General features: G+C 33.8%; 1 protein-coding gene across 3 annotated transcripts in view; it reads right to left on the reverse strand.

Annotated features, from left to right (window-relative positions):
• LOC124370315 (glutamine synthetase-like) overlaps positions 1–26,848 on the reverse strand; it is a 64,092-nt gene that overhangs the window by 23,221 nt on the left and 14,023 nt on the right. The window contains exon 1 of one of the 3 annotated variants that reach the window (XM_046828618.1): positions 7,654–7,801. The exons of 1 other annotated variant lie outside the window; for it this stretch is intronic. The gene's annotated coding sequence lies outside the window, so the exon portion shown is untranslated. Of the gene's footprint in view, positions 1–3,046; positions 3,180–7,653; positions 7,802–26,848 lie in introns of those variants that run through there. One more of the 3 variants, XM_046828629.1, reaches the window with a different exon arrangement.

Consider the following 26,848-nt stretch of genomic DNA (forward strand, 5'->3'; position numbering starts at 1 on the left):
TGTTTAAAATTTGGAATATACTAACCCTGTTTGTAATATTGCATTAATTTAAAGATTTTTACGGGAAAATTGACGGAATAGCAGACATATCAATGTAAATAAAAATAGCTCGACACTTGCAGAAGCGAAAGATATAATTTATTTTCACCGGTTAAAAACATAAATCCTATGCAATATTCTCTCTCATTTGGTTACACAATACTAGTGATAGTAGTTTCTTTCTTTTTATTTCGTTTGATAAGATGAAAAATGTAATATCTTGTACTGATTTCCGTAAAGCTAACATCATTAGATTACAAAAATAACATTGTAGATTAACATTATTTTAAAAGAGAATTACATTTTGTGGCATGAGATTAAATAATGACAAAGTTTAAATTCAAATTCAAATTCAAATGACTTTATTTGTATTATATATACAAAAGGGCGAATTTAGGGCCATAAGGCCCTGTCTTACAATTAACCCTAATATAATAATATAGAACTTAAGTCAAATAAAACTACTACTGTACATTTAAAATAAAACAAAATTATATAATAAAGGTATCTTTAAGAATTTAGTATAAATACATTCATACAAAAAATTCATACACAGTTACATATTACAAAGTTAAGTTCTAACAGACAAATATCCATGCAGAATTAAAATTGCAAAAAATATGAAATTACTTATAAAACAAGCACACAAACAGTAAACGAATCGATGTTGTATTAAACTTTCTTCCTGCTTGATTTCTTTTTTGTTAAATTAACTGAGTATTATAAAATGTATGATGACCAAATATTGTATTTCCTAAAAAATTCATTTCTTAAAGGATAACAGAAACAGTGAAGATTGCCTTCTTTTTCTCACGCGAGGAAAGTTCTTCCACAAATTGCCCTGACAATCTAGCAGCTGTGTTAGCAGCCTGCAGTTGTTCATAATTAGTGGGGAAACCTGGCAGTCCGGCAGCCTTGACTTGGTGAAGATAAACAACGACCTTTCCTTGAGCTAGTGCAACCTTCTTCTGCTGGACTTCTTGTCACACGTCGACTGATAGAGTGAACTTGTAAACTTGACTTGGCGACGATAAACAACGACCTTTCTTTGAGCTAGTGCTACCTTCTTCTGCTGGACTTCTTGTCACACGTCGACTGACAGAGTGAACTTGTAACCTTGACTTGGCGACGATAAACAACGACCTTTCTTTGAGCTAGTGCTACCTTCTTCTGCTGGACTTCTTGTCACACGTCGACTGATAGAGTGAACTTGTAAACTTGACTTGGCGACGATAAACAACGACCTTTCTTTGAGCTAGTGCTACCTTCTTCTGCTGGACTTCTTGTCACACGTCGACTGACAGAGTGAACTTGTAACCTTGACTTGGCGACGATAAACAACGACCTTTCCTTGAGCTAGTGCAACCTTCTTCTGCTGGACTTCTTGTCACACGTCGACTGATAGAGTGAACTTGTAAACTTGACTTGGCGACGATAAACAACGACCTTTCTTTGAGCTAGTGCTACCTTCTTCTGCTGGACTTCTTGTCACACGTCGACTGACAGAGTGAACTTGTAACCTTGACTTGGCGACGATAAACAACGACCTTTCTTTGAACTAGTGCAACCTTCTTCTGCTGGACTTCTTGTCACACGTCAACTGACAGAGTGAACTTATAACATTAACTTGGTGACGAATAAACAACGGGCATTTCCTTAAGCTATTGTAACCTTATTCTGCTGGACTTTGTGTCACACGTGGACTGAAAAGAGCGTGTAACCTTCAACTGTGCATGGACAAGATTGCTTAGCAATATATGGCCGATTGAAAAGTGGTTGAAGGAAAAAAGGATATTGAAATTGATTTCGCCTTGATATCTATACTGGGGACGTATTTGGACTGATTTCGATGCAACGAATTAACGCCTGTAAAATTTGTTCTAACGGAATTTAACCCAGTGATAAAGGCCGAAGACAATTTATAATCAGCGCCCCATTTAATAACGCCCGAAGTTGCGAGCCTAGCAATGTTATATAATCTTATCAAGGCGCATGTGCAGCGTGGTGCACGCTGATAAACTTGCAATTGTAGAGCACGTACAGGTCGAAGCGAGCGAAAGTACACAATGTAAGGATGAGGTTCACAGGTTAAATGTGAAATGTCACAACCCAGTGTCGAGTAATGGGACATTTGCGGGGTTTCCAAAAGTACAGGGCGTTGTTTTGTTTGTTGCGTCTACTGATTGTCCGCCCCCTCCCCTTCATGACCGCACCAATACCCCGCCTCCTCCCTCACCATGACAAGTCTGATTGACTGATACTTCCATCTATTATAGTCCAGTTTTCGATCACGATCCATTTACTTCTACTGTTAGCTTGCTGAATGGGCTTGGTTGTATTTTTGCTACTCTATAAGTATAAACTAAATTAATTAGTTTACTAGTTTACAAACTAGTTTATAAACAATGTATTAGTTTTAATATTCAATAAATACACATTGAGGAATATATTATCATAAATTAATTTCCTTTTAACAACATCAACGCGAAAACTCCGGAAACAAGAAAAATGGGTTCAATCGAAATTGAGGTTTTGATGTTAGAACTCAAAAACCTTCCGGCCATGCAATTGTTTTGGAGAATGTTCACCTCCTAAACAAAAATAATGATTGATGGAGAGTAATTTCAGTTTTAAGAATATCTTTACTAAGCGTATCAACGGAGAGGGTGGTGTGAAAAGAGGATCATCAACCTTTAATCCCAACACCTATCCTTAGATCGAAAATGGAAAATGAACTACTAAATATTGATAATTAAACAAAAAGTTCCGATTAATGAAATCACACAACTGTCCGATTCTAAAAATATAATATTTTTTAATTATGGAGAATTTTTGTAATATAATACAGTTATGGTTGAAAATTATTTTGCTATTGCCCCAAATTGTTTAAAAGAATTTCTGAAATTAGTTATTTGAATAAATCCCAAATGAACTATAAATAGAATTCAATATGAACTCTTAGTTAGCCGGGAAAGTTCTCAATGCCCCTGGAGAGTAAGTAACTTACCTGAGCGTCTCCACCCGATTGCTGGAAACACTTCACTCACTGTACTGGTCGGTCTGACACGACCACCACAAGTCTACTCACTACATCGATAGTCGTGATGACGTCAAAGGTGAGGAGATAACCTAGATCTCGATAGTTGCACTCTTTCCTCGGGTGGATCTTAATTACAAGAATTATTCACTGTGAATTACGCCGAGTAGACATCACTGCGAAGAAGATAAGCTTTGTAACATTTGAAATAACGTAACAATCATTTGATGTGAAACATTAGTAGATTATAGTACAGTATTGTATACTATAGTGTGCTGTGATAAAGTTACAGGGATTAAGTTTTAGAATAGGACTTAACATTTTACCAACATGAACTGTAAGATAGTAGAAAAACTTTGTAAATATCTCCTTCTTGAATTTGTTTATTTCACATTTTATTTCCACTGCTTAAAAATTATGCGATTGCTTATCTCAGTAATTTTTAAAATTTCCTTTTAAAAATCACGTTTTTACAAAAGAAGGCTTTTAAGACTTAAAATAAGAAAACCGACAATGATATAATTGGTAAATATTCAAAACGCCATTTACTGTATCAAGAAGCGTCCTAGTGAAAACAATTGTAGAAAAAATGTAGTAACATCACTTAATTACATACTTAAGTGTTACGTGTCAAGTCTGAAGTGTACAGCAGAATGACCTAGTTAACAGCTGTAAAAGTGTCAGTCACGCGCCGGTCAAGTGAGTGATAATTGTGGCATATTCATACGCCTTATCAGATCGGCGCAGCGATATCAGTCTCGCTGATAACAGCAGTTTAAAGTGCTTGGCCTATTTCTTGCGTAGCAGTATTAACCGGGCGTAGACAAAACGTGAAAAATTCTTAATGATAGTCGTTCGTATTCACTAATAAACCCTACAAACTAATGTAGCGCTTCAATATCATTAATCTCTCTTCTTCTGTGGGATGTCAGCGAAAAGTTTATTTGCAGTGGAAGGTTAAGTTCCACTCATTTGAGGCAGGCTTCATTGAAATCCAGCTATTGCAATTACTCTAATAATATTTTCGGAAAATCTTTGTATATCTCCGACGACCATGACTCCCAGCCCAGAAATAAGTGTATGCCTATGGAAAGAAATGCACTGTTTTATTACGTTCCTTACAAGCTGCATCCAATTCTGAATAGTACAGGATACAGTCTGTCAAAACAAAGCGAAAGAATATGTTAGTCTGACCTCTTTGGTAATTTTGTTTGAAAATCAAGTAACTTACTTGTATTTAAGTGTGACATTGGTTTAAAAATGATAATTTTGACAGATGCTGACTTCCATATCAAACAGCATCGCAAGTTACGACCTATGAATGTTCCTTTCTACGCACACTGCATTTTGGAGTTTCACTTGTTATTTATTCTGTAAGGTCGTAGGTTACCCGGGAGTGTTGTATAGATGTATTTGACTATCGAGGGAACAAGTTTGTACCCAACTTCCAATTCTGAAATTATCAAATAATCTCAGTAGGTTTAACGGAAAGCTAGATAGTGATTTCTAGTTCCTGACTATTGCCAGTAACTTGCGGGTACTAAGCACATTATATTACAAACTGATTGGTTTTATTTACTGGGTGGTCCTTATTCAAACAAATATTTGTTCTTCAAAGAGTTTTAAAAAGGTTTCTTGTTATTTTTGATAAATTATTTAAATCCTGAATTAAAAACACAAACTACAATACAGATTTAGTAATATTATACATAACAGTAGTTAACATAAACATGATATAATTCAATTCTTTGAACAGCGAAGTCCGTCAATGGGTTGAACCGCGAGATGAGACATTAGTTGAACCGCGAGATGAGACATTAGTTGAACCGCGAGATGAGACATTAGTTGAACCGCGAGATGAGACATTAGTTGAACCGCGAGATGAGACATTAGTTGAACCGCGAGATGATGAGACATTAGTTGAACCGCGAGATGAGACATTAGTTGTACCGCGAGACAAGACATTTGTTGAACAGCGAGATAAGCAGTGAGGTGTATCGCCGCCACCTCCCTCTCTTTGTAATATTGTCTGAGTCGTTATTTTCAACAAACATCTCTTATATTACATAAAGCGATTATTTTGAAGAAGTCCTTCAGCGCTGACGTACCGAAATTAAAGTGTTTTTGTTTGTTTCTCCTGTATAAACAGTGACAAACATATCTTGTTGTTGTTTACGTGGAATGTATATTTATTAACATGAGGGTATTTAATCGTGTGTACAACACAAGATACTAAGAATTTCAATTCGTAATCATAGGGTTGAATACATTTATTAGGTAGCTCCAGCTCCAATCTTGATTTTGAATTATTTGTAAAATCGTTTTGTTTACTCACAAGGAATTTAAGTTTTGCAGCAAGTGAACCACAGTCCATTTAAATTGCTGTACTATAGTATATGGCATACCGCAAAAGTAGGCTAAGGATAATTCTTCTCCAACGTTTACATCACTAGATGATAAATACATCTATAAGATAAAACTTACATAATTAATAATTGGTTCTGTATATAATTTTAAAGTAAGTGTTTAATATGGTGTGTTCTTCTAGTTCGGCCCTATACACTAACACACACTTTACAAGTTTACGAATGCCAGTAATTAAAATTTTAGTGAAATATATGGTTCAAAAGTAATGGATATCACTCTAAAATAAGTATCAGCGTGTTTCAGCGCTATACTTTGGCAAGTTCTAACACCGCCATTGCCCGGACCTGCAGCGGTACACCAGTGCATGTAACGTTGAAAGAGACTAACATTCAGCTAGAAGTTTAGTTAGGCGTACACAATTCTATTGATAATTGATATTATCGTAAGATTAATTGAAAACTGTGTTCTGATTGTAATGTTTTACGTTTTGTTAACAACTATGGCGACTAGGAATATTGCAATGGGCATATACCAGACATAAATATAAGGGGAAATCTATTAACAGTCAATGAAACATTTTATAAAACGATCCTAACAATTAATCGATAGTCGATGGCAGAAGTAAGTTTTTGTGTGACTGAAGTACACGCGAACCTCCTCATGCGACACACACAGCTAATTTAAGAACATAAAACCTTTTTATTCGGTGACGCCTATTTTTGACAGCTGGAGACGATTAGTAATATATTTAATGCTAGTCCATACAAATACCGTTTACCCGTAGACCAAGACAAAATCCTTCATTAGCACTATCTTATGTGGTCCTGTAGGAGTTAAGCTGTTTTAGTCCTTCAAATGTAATTTTTCAACTCGCGTGACTACCCTCAATAAAGCACCCCGTATCCAAGTGCGTGTTTCACAGTCCACCGTAGCCCTAGAGTCTGTGACGGAGTTACTGTAGAGTGTATATATAGAATGCATTCAATACGAATACAACAGCTGACACTCGTATCACTAGCCAGCGCTGCTTGTCACAGCTGATTACTAATTCCCGCCGCCAACATAACCTATCTGATGGCTTATTATATTCGCACTCGAGCCGAAACAGATGTGAATTGAACTAGCTCTACCGATGTTTGCATGGAACATAAATCTCAGCACATTTTCAGAAGATATAATATCCAAGTGTTGTTGAAATACCACCTATACCAGGAGTTTAGTAGATATTCATTAAGACCTCTAGAGTAAAAAAGTGAAGATCATACAAAAGTCCGCTGTCAATTCGAGTAAAAGGGGGACCCGTTTGTACAAAAAAACTCCATTATACAATGATTCAATCACACTCACTCGGATCTAAAGTTACACTTACACACGCGCTTGGAGGGGAGGTGAGGGGTTGAAACGTAATCAGTATTTAAGGATTCAAAGTGACAAACAGGAAAGAATCTAAAAATTTAACAAATCAAGAGCATTATGAATACTTTTTCGAAGGTCCTTATTATTACATTATAACAATAGAATATAAAACAATAAAAATATTATTTTATGTGCCACCCATTTCTAATTTGTGTTAACTAATTTTTTGTGTGAATACGGTTTACTTTATTATCTAACCTAAGATTGTAAATTTTTAGTTATCGCCCAATTCAACGAATTATCAAAATTTTACTGTTTTGACATTTTTTTTGTACCGCCAACGTTTTAAACAACATATTCATACATAGCTTATGTATCGATTTTGCACAGACAAATTATGACGTGGAGCGAAAAATTAACGAATTAGGGTAGTTTGTATATTTTGGCTCTACTTGAGGGAACTGTGCAAATTTTGTTAACATTTAGAGGATCTCATCGATTAGCCATTACTTTGTAGCCACATAATTTCATCCAATAAGCGAGTGTAGTCTGTGATTATTTAACAGTCCATAACAAGATTGCACACATTTATTGCACACGCGCTCTCTAGATGTAAACAAAAGAAACAGTTATTGTAAATATATTACAGCAATGTATTAAGAATGTTATATTGAGTAAACTCTGACAATAATACAAATAAATTAAATTCTAAATTAAAGCCAGAGATCATTACGCTAATAGAAGATTCAAATGGAGTACCTATAACTCTTAAGAAAAAGATTTAGCATCGTAGTGTTTCCTAAAGTTTCCTTAAAGTCTACTCACTTTTAAAGTTAATGGTACAGTAAACTTACCTTGAGATTAAAATAAATTTCACTAATAGTTAGAATTTAGTTTAGAACACACGTTAGAATACAACATTGACGGTTGGGTTTTGAATAAAACACTCTGAAATGAAACATGTTCTACTTTTATATTCACGTTATCTTCACACATTTGACACAAACAAGTCAGTCCTTGCATCACACCTTATCTTGGTCTGTTTACGAGGAATCCTAATAGACCGTTTTGTTTTGGTCCGAACAAAACAAACAGAGATAACACAGTATCTAGCGTGAGACAATCCTCTCTGAGGTCAAAGTGTAGAGCCTAAAAAACTCAATTCTGAGCAATAAACGTGAAAACTCAAATATTGGGTCATTGGAACTGTATCTAGCGACCTTCGATAGTGAGTGTGCTAGATTCTTTACAGAGTGAATCAAGGCGTGTTATTAGATTCTAATGAGTCTTTTTTGAGTTCGAGTTATTGAGCGTTATTGAGTTTTTTTTATTCAAATAAATGTCAGGTCACAAAGACGTATTGTAGTTTTTGTACATAATAAGTTCTTATATAGATTGAAATTTCCACTGGTACCTAGTATCCCTCAGTTGAAAACCAATACAAGTTATTATATACTTATACCGTGTATTCCTCAACATGTTTGATTGTTTAGTTGAACATTGTTATACTCTAAGCATTTTAATGTTATTCTTACATGAAAAATATAAGAACGTGAACGTAAAAATCACATTAAGTCTTACATATGTTGTTTCATATTTCGTATTTTAAAGGCAATCGGGTCCTTATTATGGTATAAAGTTACTTTTACTTACGTCTGAGTTGACATTTTAAATGTAAAACACACGTAGGATTACCTAAAGATTACAACTCTCAGAGTGGCTGAAAAGTGTTAAATGAATAAAACACATATTTAAAGGCTACTCAGATAATAGCGATTCGATAAAGCATACTTTACAAAAAAATATGTTTTATAACACAGAAAAATAAAACAAAAAGTATGCTTAGATTAAAAAAATAAATTAGTTTAGCATTTTGTTAAGATTTAAATGTATTACTTAAAACTTAGAAGAACAATGGCGATGTAAGAGACGGTCTTTAATAAATTGAAAATAAACAATGAACGTATAAAGCAAAACATCGACTACGAGTGGTTTTTCATTACATTTTCATGTACTTTTGACGTGAACGTTTCACAAACAAAAGAACGCATATTATTTCATCGCGGCAATAAACATTATTTTAATTAAATAAAACGTTTGATTTAAAATGTAATTTTTGTTCGTGAAAATTAAATAATTTATGAATGAATCCTTTAAGGAGCGGAGCTCGTTTTGAAATCTTTAAGATGATTATAACACGTTCAACTAATGTACCAAGTCAGAGTGACCTGTACGTCCGGGAATAGCGTGACGGTTGGGTCTCATGTCCACATGCAAGGCCTTTTCAGAACTTTGAACTTTTAATGCAACAAGGAGTAGTTCTATTCTCAACGACTCTTTTTTAACGATGTCCTCACTGTAAATATAAGTGTAACGAACACAATACACACATTTGTTCGAAAGTATATTCGATTCTTTTGGTTATAAAGAAACCTAAACTTTCAAATTCGCGTCATTTTATTTTATTAAAGTTCAAGTGACAAGTGTGCCAGTATTGTGTTTTTGAATTCATTGTAGATAGGCAAAATTACTTGTTCATTAATTAATTTTCCATAAAAACTATAATTCATAGGATTACTATTATTAATGATCAAATTTATGTTCATGTAACAATATTTGTATTATAAACCTAAGAATTTCCATTTGTAAAATATCGGGACATTTTCATATTAAATAATGCTCATGAAACAAAATTAACTAAAAATTCAACTAGTATCAGTTTTACAGCTTTATGCTAGAAAGCCTAATAGTAATCAACTTTACTTATGGTATATGATTCTGATAAACAGCACAAAATATCTCTCGGGATGTACAATCGTGGGTAAAATATGCGTGTTTATGAATTCTCCGGTAATATTTTGGGGATTTGTACTTCCGGTCATGGCAAACAAAATATGTAACATAAAATGGGTAGTAAATACTTAGATTACCGTCTTTCTGCCGTTTACGGTCTCTGAGGTAAATAAATATCATTTAAAAAAAATATATATCAAATTGTTTGCCTTGTCCCAAAGAATAAATTACCTTAGAGTTTGAAAATACCCTGTACATAAAATGAAAAAGAAACTGAATGTTTCGGTTTTAGTACTTCAGTAATATTGCACTGTAATATTAATTACTACATACACCAAATGTTCCCTTATTATAGTTTAAGATTTTAAATCAATGTTTATTGAGAGATTTGTATAAATGAATATTATCTTGTTGTGTCTTTCTGAATAGCTAAACGCACTGGTAAAAGTTTACTTCTAAATTAAAGTTTATATAATGACAGGGAAAGATTTGTAGCGTAGCAAGCAAGATCAAAAGAGGTTATTCAGTTCACGTTCGTGTCGGGTCGGCTGGCGGGCGCAGGGCGAGTGTAATAATCGTGATTATCAACAACACGCAGCCATCACAGAGGTTATGTTGGCGAGAATCTCTAATCAGCTGTGACTACTGACTAGTCGAGCTTCACGGCGTTGTCCAGTCCCAGCTGTTCTGGACGCGATCTACAATATTTAGTTCACGTTCGTGTCGGGTCGGCTGGCGGACGTAGGCGAGTGTAACAATCGTGACTATCAACAACACGCAGCCATCACATAGGTTATGTTGTCGAGAATCACAAATCAGCTGAGCTTCATGGCGTTGTCCAGTCCCAGCTGCTCTTGCGCGATCTACAATATTTAGTTCACGTTCTTGTCGGGTCGGCTGGCGGACGTAGGGCGAGTGTAACAATCGTGACTATCAACAACACGCAGCCATCACAGAGGTTATGTTGTCGAGAATCACAAATCAGCTGAGCTTCATGGCGTTGTCCAGTCCCAGCTGCTCTTAGGCGATCTACAATATTTAGTTCACGTTCGTGTCGGGTCGGCTGGCTTACGTAGGGCGAGTGTAACAATCGTGATTATCAACAACACGCAGCCATCACAGAGGTTATGTTGGCGAGAATCTCTAATCAGCTGAGCTTCATGGCGTTGTCCAGTCCCAGCTGTTCTGGCGCGATCTACAATATTCATTGATTCAATCACACTAGCTCGGATCTAAAGTTTCACTTGCACACGCGCTTGGAGGGGAGGTGGAGCTTATCTTTATGTAGGGTTGACACGCAATCAGTATTTAATGATAAGATTTAAAGTTTAAAACTTCCACAAACGTTCGTTACCCAACCAAACTAGTCTTTTACAAGTAAGCATATATTAGTGACTAGATTCTTCACGTTTCGGAGACTGTTCACAAATTTATACCCTCCATAACACAGACGAAGTTCAGCGCATCGGTTTATCGACCTGGTCACCCACGCTGTTTAACAATAGGATCTTGGTTAAAGATTCATAGATCCAGTCTCGCATGACTACGCCACTCGTGTTGTTAAACAACTAGATACATCGAGTGTACTGATCAGTAACTAGACCGTTCACAGGGTATGTCCTTCATACACAGACGAAGTTCAGCGCATCGGTTTATCGACCGGGTCACCCACGCTGTTTAACAATAGGATCTTGGTTAAAGATTCATAGATCCGGTCTCGCATGACTACGCCACTCGTGTTGTTAAACTGCTATTTATATCGACTGTATCTATGAGTAACCAGACGTGTGAACTCGCCAAAAAACCTTATTAATACGTGTAGAAAATAATCTGAAAACGCCTACAGAAATTAACCTAACAAAATCTCATTTATAAGCCATAAATTTGAGTGTCTTCAAATGTAAATGATTCATTATAATCAATGTAACTGCATTATGGGTAAGTCATAACGTTAATAAGTATTCAACGTTAATGACAGTATTGTTTCAAATATTTGTTACATACAATTCAAATTATAAATCAAGGATGAATACATTATTAAAATATAAGTTTAAAATTAAAAGATAACAAATTGTAGATCCTCAAGTTTTAAAGTTAATTTTTATCTTGAAATCAATGTGCTCATTTAAAATTTGTGCTCAATCGAAACCACTGTATATAACTGGTCCTGCAATGTATTAGTTTATATTACCCAAAAGTAAGACCATACTTTTGTCTTTATAGCATGGTTAAATAATGGTTAAGTAATGTATCCCTTCGCTATGATTATGATTATGCGTAAATAAATCGATATAAAAGTAAAACATTAAACCGAACTCAAACATTGGAAAACACTCAATCACAAATTACCGCTGGAGTATTTATATACTTAGGTATGACAGCGCCTCAAGTTGATAGTCGGTAACACCAGAAGATAACTTGTTATACTATTACCTACAAGTTCTAGAAACAGTTTTCCTTATAACGCAAGCTCTCAAGCTATTTATAACACATGAAACGTTTCCTGTTACACAAGTTGAATAACGGTTTTTTGAATGAAAGCAAATTTGGAATTTATAGTCTATATTTCACTAAAAACCTAAAATTTCTCTTGAAAACCATAACGATTTTTACTGATAATTGCAATATTACCAGCCAATTAGGAATCATTAACATAATTATCCAAAATATACTTCCTTAAATTCTCTAGTCCAATATCTATGTTAGAACAAACATCAGAAACCAAAGAAATCCATGTATAATGCCATCATATTATCAGTTGAAATTACTGTCTGTTTTTTTTTTTTTTAAACTCGTATATCCGCATTGCTTCAATATTTTATTTTGTTTGATTGCCGGCAATCAAAACCGTGTAGGATGGTCGAGTATATTCGTACCATTTTATATAATTCATGAAGTGTAATGTTTTAGAAGGAATATTCATTTAATTCATTTCATTTCAATATCAACGATGGTAGTAGTCAGTGCTCTATAGATAACATTGATTTACCTGTGCAATGTACCGAGAACACAATGACACCCACTTCATCATAAATCATAGCTTGGTGTAATATACAACATATATATATAATTCATTTCATTTCAATAGCAACGATGGTAGTAGTCAGTGCTCTATAGATAACATTGATTTACCTGTGCAATGTACCGAGAACACAATGACACCCACTTCATCATAAATCATAGCTTGGTGTAATATACAACATATATATAATTCATTTCATTTCAATAGCAACGATGGTAGTAGTCAGTGCTCTATAGATAACATTGATTTACCTGTGCAATGTACCGAGAACACAATGACACCCACTTCATCATAAATCATAGCTTGGTGTAATATACAACATATATATAATTCATTTCATTTCAATAGCAACGATGGTAGTAGTCAGTGCTCTATAGATAACATTGATTTACCTGTGCAATGTACCGAGAACACAATGACACCCACTTCATCATAAATCATAGCTTGGTGTAATATACAACATATATATAATTCATTTCATTTCAATATCAACGATGGTAGTAGTCAGTGCTCTATAGATAACATTGATTTACCTGTGCAATGTACCGAGAACACAATGACACCCACTTCATCATAAATCATAGCTTGGTGTAATATACAACATATATATAATTCTCATTCCACAAAGGTGGGAGTGTATGGCATACGTACATTATAGTTCACACCCGCACAAACTGTAGAACCAGAATTCGTTGCTTAATACACGTACCGTACAGCTGTATAAATAAGCATTTCAACAGACTGTACTATTCAACGACCTACCAACAACAGAGTACGATACCTCGACTTCTACGCAGCGGAAATGAGATGGGACATCTTGTTGACTTCTTCGCCACCAGCCCTGCTAGATTTCGAGAAGAAATCATTAAATTAGTATATGGCAATCTATAATTCTGTTTCAACTTTACCTTTTTTTCTGTTTTTACTCGCCTTTTTTTTAGTAGTACTTGGTGTTATATATTATAGTCTTTGCATTTAAATTGTTCGATATTGTTGTTGTATTTATAGTTTATTGATTATTTCATGTACCTGTTCTTGTTGATCTTGTTTAATCAACCCTATTTTGCTTGACTCTCTGTGCATCTTAAATCTCCAAACTTTTCTTGTTATATTGTCAAATGGTTACCTGTTGTTGTTATTGAATTATTGTTATCTATTGATTTAGTCGTTATCAAGTTATTGTTATCTAATTGTATCAGTTGTTGTATTCGCTTGTTGCACTCTTATTCTATATTGTTATGTTATTTTACTATGTAATGGTATTGTAAAAGTGGCGATTGCCGTGGAAATAAATAGAGGGTGGAATCAGTAATATTTCTCACATTAAGGTTACATTATCGGTTTTTAGTTGAATTTTTTCAATTTGAGAGGTACTTCCCTTTAGGATAACTTGAAACTTGTTGAAAAATTTTCGATCATTGCGTGAAGTTTTCATTGAAATTAAGTAGGAATTTGGGACAATTTCGAAACCAAGCCCAACTAAAACCTGAGTACTATTATATAATTTTTAATAATATGATTTATTAAAATCCATATCACTACCCTTGGTGATGACCAAGGTTAGTGTATAAATGTATGTAAGTGTATAAATATTGTATAAATGCTGTATTGTTTTCTTAAACAATTTTGATGTGAGTATGATTACAAACATTCCTATATATTACTTTAAATGTATTCAAGTAGTTGTTTTATTGCAAAATGTATCTATTTTCTTGTCAGTAGGTAATATATCTTAAAGAGTTATGGTTTAAAAGTTAAAGAAGGAAATAACCCTACCGAAGAGCGCCTGCACCAGATCAGAGTTTCCGACTCGCCTCTAATGATGGCGCCAACCATTCTGTCAGGGCCCCCAATTACTTACTATGAGACATCGTCAATACTGTGACGTCATGGATTATTGTATCTGTCAAAGCCTGGCACATTTCGATTTCACATCCAACACGCCTACATTCGCCTACATCTTTATTTCCACTTCTCTCACACTATCGGTAGTTGACCTTGTCATCCGAAACTAAAAAAGTTAAATGTATGAGAGAAATTGTTAATATTTGCAGTTTGTTCCTACCAAGCGGGGAGAATAATCTCAGTACAGCGTTTGTTTGATCTAATGACAAGTTAAAGAATACAGGTTCTAAAGAGGGTGGAGAAGAATCTTCAGAAACATCTTCAGAAATTTTCAGTACATTTACTTTTTCAGTACACTTATTTTAAAGAGACTTCAATTATATTCAGCACATTCCAAATCAGAGTAAATAGTGAACAAACATTTATAACTTGTTTATCATCTTTTTTAAAATCCATTAATATCCGTTAAAATAAATAAAATATAAAAATTGAGTTTTGGGACATCACAATATTATTGCACTTTATAGACCTTATAGTAATAATGGTCAATCAATAGCTTTCAAGTATTGTGTTTCATAAACCATGAAACAACACCAATATTGCTAAAATTGATAATTAGAGTAATTAGAGTATAGAAAATCCTGACCATTTTAAGAATGCAACATTACTATTACTATTTAGTTTTGTCGAATGTTGAATTCCCGAATATCTCCGGCGGTGGAAACGGGAAGCACTAGATTGCTTACACTCTTAAAATCGATGTTTATATTACAATGTTGTAGCACCGTTTCTTCAATGAGGTCTTCATATAATTCCTTAACAATCGACATACGAGGCTAAGAGTTCATTTAACAGATATGCTTGTATGTATGACATTGTAATAAATGTACAACCTGATACACTTTTACGCTTTTTCTTTTGGCTGTAAAATTGTGGAATGTCTGATTTTTTAAATATAATCCAAACACACCCGAAAGCTTCTTACATTTTTAGATTTATTTGGTTTACCTGTAATTAATCAATTTAATATTAAAAAAGTATACCCTTTGTAAACTAAGAAGCGGCTGGAAGCGCATTAATTATATTTTAAAAATAATATACTACCAAATATAAGGGCTTAAAATGCTTTCAGATTGAACATTATTCTTCTGGGACAAAACTCAAGGTTGTTTCACTGCGATAACCTTTTAAAAACAAACCGTTATCTTTACAAGAAACCGCATTTAATATTATTTATAAGGATTCAAAGTGAACAACTCTGAATGTAACGACGGAGATATTGTGCGATATAGCTGGTCTGTATGTCCAATTCCGATCTGTTGAGACAGTAACAATAAACAAGGACGGCAAGTCTAGTATATTGTACATTCTAATCAAACCCCGTGTGAAGAAACATAATGTGTTATTCATGTCACGAAAGTTTCACGATGACATTGGCTAAAGTCTTTGACAGAACCTTCATAAGCCTCTCATATAAAAGTTATCAATAGTTTTTAAAAACTTGATACTGTTACTTGATCTTTTAAAAAACAGATTCACTTTTCTCTCTCTATGATTTTTAATATAATCACTGCCATAATGGCCGTAAACCCCAATTTCAAAGGTCCTGGTAACCTTGGAATAATTCATATGTTTGACAAATTATTTACGGCCAGTCCTTCGTAAAACTATGATTTTATTCAGTAGCTGAACAAGATGAGAGTGATATAAGGCAGCATATCTACGCAAGGCCGTTACAAGATAACGGCAGTCTGGGCGAGATGCCACAAGCAAATTGCTGGCAGACAAGTCACAGTTGATTAACATCCAACACGGTTTTCTTCACACTTTTCTTATACACGCTCTTGACACTTGCTTCAAACTGTTATCTCGTCTGCGCATGCTTGGACGCTACTCTTAATTTTCTTCATTTCCAAATTAAAATATGTTTTTTGTAGGTCACCTTCGTAGAAATTTGGAACCATGTTCCTGTAATTTTTTCCCATATCCTATAAACGACTGTATCAAAATGGAGAGTGAGTAAGCAGGCATACAGTACGGGATTTTGTATTGTAAGTTAAGTTTTTTTAAGCGTGGCCGATTACCCACTTGGACTTATTCTGCGTGACGCAATATGCAGCAGGACTCTGGAAGGACCTTATCAACCAGAATAAGAGTGAGGATAAGTGATGAGCACAACATAGATGGAGAATTTTAAACTGTGCTATTTCCAATCCAATCATCCAGTTTTCATTGAGAGTTCAAATAAAAACTGCTCAAGTGATAAGCATGCTTTTAATTTTCGGATTTTCTAACCAGATCCAAGTCCAATGCCTTAGGCTGCGAAAGTTGAATATATCGTTGACATATAAAGCAAAAATATGGACACTCCGTTAGGATTTAATTTTCCCTCCCCTACCCCTCCCCTCTTTTTTGGATGATACTTTAACATCCTTGACCACACAGCTGACATCTCCCAAATCGGATCGAAAGAAACTCGTATTTGAAGGTATGCTGCAACATTGAAAGTTACGTCAAACATCCTCGGTACGAGAAAACTGCATTGCAATGCTATCCTAAATGATAACAAGGATATCAAGTGAACTACCAGAATGACCTTGAGGAAGGTCGCAGTAGCGGAGCTATGTGGGTCATGATTGTGGAATGATGTCAGAGCCTGAGCAGGAGCGAGCAAGAGTATCTCTGCCATAAAGACTTATGGTGGTCTCTTCCCTCAATGCAATGTGATGTCTTCTGTTAGATCATTTGGTCATCGGCATTTTTACATGCTTCGATTCACTATTCCAAGAATAATGTCAAAAATGGTACAACGCAACGGCTGATTTAACTGTAATTAAGTTATGTTACATTTCTCTAATTTTGTTGCTTAATCTATGCTAATATGAATAAACATTATGTTAGAAAGCTTTGAAGGTAAGAATTTATATCGCATTTATTTATTTTACTTTTTGTACAAAGAGGTTTTGAATAGCCAAGTGATAGTTTTGAGAAATACTTACAATTTTGAGTTATAATATTTGAAACAATATTAAAACAAAAAACTTCGAAAAATATAATAATGTCGATTTTATCAATTTTAATAAACACAATCATACTTTAAATACACATACCGGTACGAATGTTATTTCTCTGCTTTTGACACAATTAGTCGAGTTTATCAAGTACCAAAACCAAAATTAATGGTTTCTTAGCTATAAAATAATTGAACAATCAGTAATGACGCAGGACAGTGCATCTCACAACCGCTTACAACGACAGCTCACAACACTAGCGGAGTGCGTGAAACATGAACATGAGTATCAGTCGGTATACACTGAACTATACAATAATCGAGGTGAACACGTCTGCGCGTTGCTAATGCAGAATAATAATTATAATCTTATTAATGGAACTTGATTATCTTTAATCGTGCAGTGATTTTCCACCATATGCCGGATAATACTTGTATAGTGAGAGGTTTTATAATCGACTACAGCGAACGCTATCTCAACTTCCACAGTTATTTATGTCAAGTCACACGAACATTGTAAATCACAATATTATAAATTAATTATAATAAGGTGGTATTTTAAAAAAAAAAAAACTAAATGAATTAAATTGACCCAGATAAATCAATCGGATAATTTATGACTGATAAGTGTTACAGCCAGTGCTTGGATAAACTCCACGGCCTGCCTACATTAATCTTGTCTTTAACCACAAATAATAGTCTTGATGATTCATGATACTTGCGGGAAGACCCTTCTTCCAATGTGCTATTTCGATATGACTCAACTTTCATCACAAGCCGTAATTTAGTTTAACATCAGGATGGTCGTAAAGTGCCAAAATGTTTATGCGTTATGTTGAGTTACTCTAATCTATTGATTTTTTAAAGATTGCTTATACAATGCAGCTCTATAACCAGGGAAATACAAATATAGGGTTTAAAGAAGTCTTTCAATCTATGGCGTCAACGGGCCATTTGTCGTTGATACTGATGTAACAGACAGTCCTGAAGCCTTTGTCGGGCACAAATATATATCACAATCCATTGACGAGACGACCAGGAATTAAACCAGGAAGCGTTTATTTATGGAGGGATTAATTCCACGGATTGAGAGCGTACGTAAACTATTAAGAATAAAAGGAATTAATATGTACACATATGTATTTATTTCACTTTATTGTGGCTTTGAATCGTTCTAGTTTCATATGGCTGAAAATATTCATAAGTTAAAACAGGATATCGGGGCCATTGATCCCCATATATTCCCTAAGTAGGCACCTGCCTGGAACTGGACCCGAAGAGCACATACCGCTACTTGCTGATGTCATTCGGCATACTCAATTCTGTTAACATCCGTGGTAAACTGTATCCTTGTAGCCAAGATAAAGAAAGATAATTAATTTATCATATAATAATAATTCCGCATAGCCGAAATAATATTTATTGGCTTGGATGGTATGCAGGAAGGGAAAGAGTGTTTAGGAGGGTAAACACTACCACTCAGGAAGGTCGCCGAAGAGCGGGAGAAACAACTGACTGTCTGGTAGAGATTTATTCCAAATCCTTCCCCAGATAATAAATGCGTCTCTGTTAGATATGCTGATTAAAAATATTGGAATAAAAGAACAAAGTGCTATCCTTAAAAACTACCCATATTGAACTTTTATTGAAATAGAAAACTTTTCAATAACAACCTGAGCATTCTCGCAACCATGGTGCGGGTTAATAATTTGGTTGTTTTACAATGATCCTTTTCAGTTAATATAAGTCATGGTCAAAGAGATTGCGAAGTAAAATCGCAATTAATTATTCGGTTTCAAGTTACTCGGATTTATGTCATTATCGAAACCGCAATGATTACAAAAAATGAAACCCGAGCCTGACGTCTTGCCCCTTTGATACACTCCTCCTACTTCTCTGTTAGGTTGACAAATGCATGTTCACACTTCTGCTGCTATTTCGAGCTACCATTTGCTCACTTTCATACATTTTACTTACTGAACACTGGATTGCACGTCGCTTCTACTCGCTGGAGAACTGTAGTTTAAGTTAGTTGCAGTAACGACCAAGTAAACACAACATGATACATTAATACAATGATAAAATGCGACACAATTAACACATCGGTCGTACACAATTTACTACTGTATTTGTATGTTGTGGTTCAGTCTGGTGTAGCTCTGTTAAAGGAATATTTAATTCCATGTTAGGCACTGAAAAAACTGTTCACTATCATATTTTGAAATTGACGAAGATAATTTGGCTAAATATCTATTTTAAATCTTGAAAATCACTTTGGGTACAAAATTATAAAATAGAGACCATTGTATGAGTGGCAACTTTCTCTGGGGCAATGATTGAATAATCACGAATTCACGCTTCGAGTGTAAAGTTCACATGGAAAACCTTGTACACTTCGCAGTAGTGTGTTAGGTTACAGAAACTTACATTTTTAATACAGCTCCTTAAAATTATTTTTACATAACTTTTTAAAAGTACATCTCAAAATTAAACTTATACGTTTTGAAGTTTAAGGCTTCTAATAGTAGAAATTACAATGTATATAAAATCAACCGCCCTGCTATTATATTTCACTGGAAAACTTCAAAGCAATGAACCATAAATATCATTTTTAATTATTCAGAAGAATAAAAATTTGATCACTATTTAATTTTTAACGATAATATGTTCCTTAACAGATATATTTTAGTATTTAACATATAAGAAAAACTTTTGATATTAAACGTTTTACCTTGGGAGACCACATATGAAGAAGAAACTGCATGTCTTTAAAACAAAATACGTCCTGGTAGAATATTCCGACGACTCATAATACAATCAGCAAAGATTGTAAATAACTATCTCAAATTCAACAGTCGTTCAATTTCTTTATCTTTATGGAAAAACAAATTTACTATTTATGACTCCTTTTGAAAATGACAACCTCTATAATTACCATGACATTTTATTACCCGGGCCGCCGCATTTCCCAACATTGATTAGTCTCGCAGCTTATCTCGCGCGAAATATTTTGCAACACAGTAAACTACTGATAAGACGCTTTGCCTTTTTACCGATCTCTCGAGTGTCTGAAATACGTTCAACACATATACCATTTGATAATGAATAACGAAATAAGGAAAATTAAAGCTTGAGATGACTAAGATAAAATTGACATGTTTTGTACATGTAAATGTGAAGTATATGCCCTGTTTCACCTTCATCACAGTCAGTAGAGTAGACAATTGGTATCTAATGGATTCGAAGTCCGTGGAGGACGATAACAATTTGTAAATGGGTTCGGAATGTTTCCCTTAAAGTTTATTTAACCTTGATTAAAATGTTCTTAGAGTAAAAAACATCCCCTCTCCTTAAAAAATCTTGACTGTTATTTACGGTCCAGACACATCAGCAGTTTGGCGCTCTTTGATAAACTATGTGAGGTTAAACAAGAGACCAAAAATCAATATCCATTCAAAATTTATGATCAGTCAAAATAGATTATAAAGCAATGGTTAAAAATGTGATCGGCAAAATAATTTTGCATTTAAATCAATAATGAAAATGCAATATATTTAAGTAGGCTATTTTGATTTCCGTACGCAAAAGGAACACTTTTGATATGAACTAAACTGATGAAACGAGCTTTAGATTTAATGCCGGGAAATTCTTCTTCTGGGAATTACTGTTTCCATTAATCACAATAAAAGTTATAACTGAATGAAAATATGAAAGAATCTACGACATGTGCATGAATTATATGGACTTTGAAATTCTTTGCACAACATACATGATCTTTAAAATGTGTGCGTGCCATGTGTCATCTTGTAATAATATCTAAAACCACATATACGTACTGAACAAAGCTTTTTAAATTAACTTGTCCACCTGCAATATAACTCCTATGTTGCAGATCCATTTTTGTCTTAAGGAGGTTAATTCAAAAACTTTAAACCGATTGTTTACTTTCCTTTTTATATTGTTTACTGGTCGATTTATACTGTATGCTGTCTTTCATATCATATTATAACACACACAATAGGCCTACTGTAATGTATATTATAATAGTAATATAATAATCTTATATACTTCAGTTTGGCTAATAGTGTAAAATTTGCCGAACTAAAAATCAAAATCAATAATTTATAAAAAGTAAAATGTAACAATATTTCCATTGTGTGCTAATACAGTTTAAATAAGCCAGTTAAAATAGTTTTCTGATGCGAGCTAAAGTAGTGTTAAAACCAAAGAAAATGTTAATTTTTTAATGTTTGTAAAGGTATTTACAAAAATGTTAAGCTAATGTGAAATATACAATACAATTAAATAATTATTATAGTGTGCTGTTTATAAATAGAACAGTTATATAAAACAAATGGAAACTTGTCAACGAAATAGTGTTTATTAATGTTTGTTTGATAAGTTACACAAGGAAAATTTGAATTAAAACTAATTAAATTCTCAGAAATTAATAAAATGATGCTACGAGTAAGGTAAAATATATTCGAAACAAAAACATAAGTTATACTATACACGTAACAAGTAAATTTTTGGGGCACACAAGATCAAAGCAAAGAGCCGTGATAATTTTCATGCATTGTTTTGTAGACTGTTTGGAAAACCAAAGTTATATATTTTATACACCCAAGATACTGCATACGCGTATCCAAGTAAAATAACACTGTTCAAGAAAACACCATTGGAGTCTCACTACTTTATTGCGGTAACTTGGATTCTGAAGCATATACTACCGTATAGATTACGTCTGTCTCAATCTCCTATATACTACCTATATAAGCCACCTGTCGCCACTCTGTTAAGCCACTGGACAAAAGTACTACAGACATGCCATGTTGATCTGGAACGATGTGGTCATATCGATATGTACTACTAGTTTAAGTATAATATATTGATAGTCCAATTCACTCCAATTTTCTTTATTATATTCTTATTACAGGCCTGTATCTGAACAAGATTCGGACAGCTTTATGGTTTATTCATGTCACAGCTAGCAGTGAGTTGGCAAGAGAGAGTATTGAATACCTGTTGTTGAATATCAAGGTAATCTATAACAACTTCTAACACTTTCTATTGTCTGAGTAAAGACTATGATACATGATGCCTTTGATGTTAATGTGGCAATACTCAAATTAGATCGAAATATTGATGGTAATAAACTTAATTAAATGTGATAAACCATATATTGTAATTAAGATTATAATTGGGGCCATTAAGAGAGGTTGTAATTTTAAGAGATAGAAGTCAAGATGCTGATAAAAAAATCAACATACCTAACATTAACCTTGACGGAGTTTTAAAAACGTTACGGTAAACAAAATATGATCATACATTTTCTGTAAATATTCGGGTTAAAAATAATATTGAATTTTCGGTAAAAAGTCAAGATTTTTTAATCTCTATTTGCAACTGACATTTCAATATTGATGAAATGTTAAAACTGATAGCTCTATAGATAGTTAACAACATTTAATAGGCACAGATTTTAAGAGCAGGTAAGTCTGCAAACTGAAACAAAATACGTTATATTATACTAACGAACAAGTAATAATATGCAGAATTTGTAGTCCTAAGATTGGCTTTTAACGTATTGTTTAAGTTTAAAAAAATCAATTAATGTTAACTATACCAAAATATAATATTTAATACTTAACAATTCGACAGCGGTCGGTCCGATGTTGCCCCATTACATTTAATTTGAAAAAATAATGTTGAAGTAAACGTCAATATTTGAAACTCAACCTGTAATTTGCATGTGCCAATTTCGCAAGGAAGGTTTTAAGACACGCAATATATTTTAGTTTAATTTTTCCAAACAAACTACCCAAATGACAAAATTGCTGCGAGATCTTTCAATTCTGCCAAGAAGAACAAAATAAACGGATAAAATTCGTATTCGTGCTGTCCAATAGAGTGTAATGGCCCAATTATAAACACGCAGTCATTAGTGAGGTTATGTCGGCGGGAATCAGCTGTTCCAGTCACGTGGTATCAACATCAACCACAACTGATTGTGGGTTCGTTTTATGTGGATCTCCTACTCTCACGCTAATTCCTACGCTAAAATGAAGGTGTACGAGAAACAGTAGTTTTGAAGTGGATGAATTACGAAAGATGGGAGAGGTTGTATTATACCAATAATCAAACTGCATTTAAAGGATCAATAACGAGTTTGCGTGGTGCAAGTTTTGTTGCACGCACTCATGATTATATTTAGTTATTAAACAAATTGATTCAACCTGATGCTTACAAGAGTTTACAACTTTGAAGCATATATACTCGTGTACATATAAACATATTGTTTATTTATTTATGTTAAACGAGCTCTCCATTCACTTATTTACTGTTATTTAACATAAAACACTTAAGCTATTGTGGAGTTAAAATTACTTTTATTTATTACTAATAAAATGTAAGCCACAGAAAGACTTTTAATCCAAAACAGCCATTGGTATCTTTATGGACCATAGAAGATAAGAAGTTATCTCCGATGACTATTACTTGAACTAATCCGTGATATTTATAAATATTTAAATGACTTTACTTTGTCACTTTTAGTGATACAAAATTATTGCGTACACGAGTTACTTTTATGGGAATGAGCAATAAGAATGACGAATATGAAAGTTTTACTATTGTTTAACTGTTTAGTTCTACGAATTCATATCTTTCTAACTGCACAGTGTAGCTTCATATCTTTCTAATGTTACTGCGTAGTAATACAAAAGAATCAGAAATCAAAGTCTGTTTTGTGTGTCAAAGTCTATGTATGAAGTGATTTTAACATTTGGTTATTACAGGGGAATGAAAACTAGATTAATCTAATGATATTCAGTCTGTATTCATAATTTTTCTGTAAGATTGGTTCCACGAAATTTCATGAATTTATTTAGTTTGGGGAATGCTAGTGAAATGAGGAAAACCTACAATAAATCAGGTAAGACAAAAGTAGGTCAACAGAGGAGGTCAGTAGTCTAACAAATGTAATGTTCTACATACTTATTCGAAATATATGACCTCTTATAGAAAAACTGCGGAAGGAAACAGAATTAAGGAATATTGCAAATAAAGGAAATACCACAATATAAGAGTTTGAATGAGGTTTAACTTACATCTGCCTGTAAATTATTGAGATTATCATGACTAACGGCAGTTAACACATTACACCGAGGTCTTCTAAATGTCTGCCAGTAGCCAGTAGGGTAATATGGGTGTGAGAGGTCAAACTGTAAAGAAATATCATGGATCACATCGATCCCTCTAGTATGCGAAATGGGCTTCAATATAAAAATTTATGAGACAGTATGCAGTAAAATAACGAAAGGGAAAGAAAAATATAACAGAAATACTATTTCAGTACTAACTGGAAAGTTTATTTGACAAACAATGAAAAGAGGACAAATATAGGGACTGTGATGTATAATCATCCTCCACCTGTTTCTTTGTATTCTATTCATAGACTAGAATGTGCTTTAAAGGTTCTTTCAACATTGGGTTATAGTGGTTTTGACTAGTCTACGTCTATTACTTCCTTAATATTACTAAACTGTTTGTAAATTTATTATTTACGATACATTTTAATATTATGCCTTGTCTTTGACATCGTATAAAATGTTAAATTAAACAAAGAGAAGATTTGCTTCTAGTTGACCCAAAAGTAAAGTCTCATCAGCCGTTGAGAAGAATGATGCGATCTGCTGATTGAGACTATAGTGTGTGATTGTCAGTCGCTGCTATGGAAGTAAGCAGCCAGCAGCAGAGGACAGAAGGAACAGCAGCTTCGTAACACGTCGAGTCTTGCTTGCTTGTTAATTAACACGCGCTTGGTAATTTTCACACGCTTCTCTCAATTTTCCTTGAGCCACAATGAAATTTCGACTGGTATCTCTGGGCGTTTCTCATCGACACGCATCATGGCTTTTGGTTTTAGATGTGTTTTTACATTTTGTTGTAAATAAGCCTATTCATTTATTATGTTAACGTCTCCCTGCCATAAAGTTTTCAAACGTAAGAGCTATAGTAGTCTAAAATTTTGTGTAGAGAAAAACCAACGTTTATTTACAGACACGGAAATATATAAATCTATACTTTTATAATATAACACTCTTAAGGTATCTGTCTGTGTGTTACTCAGTCACGTGTAAAACGCACACACACAATCGGTACTACCACACCGATTGTACATACATTTTGCATGGACATCTTATGGTCCCTGGTTAACAAATAAACCTAGTCCTCTTTCAAAAATCCCTTCGGACTACGCCCCACTGGTCTCTAAAGTTGCGAAATCCTCCTTATTGGTCTCTAAATTAGCACATGAAACAAATATTATTAAATGAAGAGCCTAAGTAATCAACTGTTCTGTGTAAATATTGATTTATTACAGCACGACCATGTATTCACAATTAATTGATGAAACCACTATTTTCAATTTGTTTACATTTATAGCGTGAAGGCTTAGAGTAAGCTTGATAATAATAATACTTTTAACATTTTCACAATTTCAACATTTTCTGTAACTGTTGTTGAGCACAGAGTAAGAAAATGTCTAGATAAGAAAATTAAAAGTTCTAACACACGACACTTTTAATTGTAAATTTTAGCAAATATTAAGTATGCAGTTTTTGGTTAGTACTGCAATTTAAATATCAAAGTCAAAGTTACTGTCGAACTTTTACTATAAATCCATCTTAGTTGTCTTTTGACAGAACTAGGCTTCTCATATCTCACGATCAATATATATATTTTCTTGATTGGGGAAACAAGGCCAAATCAGCAATAGCACAAAAATACCAGAGTAAATTACAATGGCCATAAATATACACTTTGACATATTTACTTGATTTTTGCAACAAGGTATACTCAATATTGGAGTCGGAAATATATTTCTTTCAAACTAGAAGTGCTCATACATGTGCAACGCCTTCGAAATTTCATGCGAAGCTGCGGGTCATTGCGAGTAGTTAATTAATATTGTTGGTCGACACGCATCACAGGTAAAATTATAGAATTAAGACATTTTATATGGAAAAAGATTCTTTATACACATTTTTTATGATTTTTTATATTTCAAAAATTATTTGTGTCGCAGCCAGAAAGACTGACGTGGTGATTGAAAGAAATTCAGAAACGAATACGCTGCTAGCTGTTAGAAATAGAATTTGAAATTTCCATTTGAAAAGCTAATTGTATAATACCTCGTTTCCGCAATTACTTCTGAATTATTCAAATTTTAATTAGTGAGTTGCACCTGTGAAGGTTCTGAGAATGAAACAGTTCTTTCGTGAGAACGTATAAGGTAACATGAATGTCAACAAATTTCGGGGGAATTTGGTTTAGTATTACCTGCGATATTAGGGTTTAATTACACTAAGAAACACGA

This window comes from Homalodisca vitripennis, chromosome 1 (assembly GCF_021130785.1).
Source record: "Homalodisca vitripennis isolate AUS2020 chromosome 1, UT_GWSS_2.1, whole genome shotgun sequence".
NCBI classification, from domain to species: Eukaryota; Metazoa; Arthropoda; class Insecta; order Hemiptera; family Cicadellidae; genus Homalodisca; species Homalodisca vitripennis.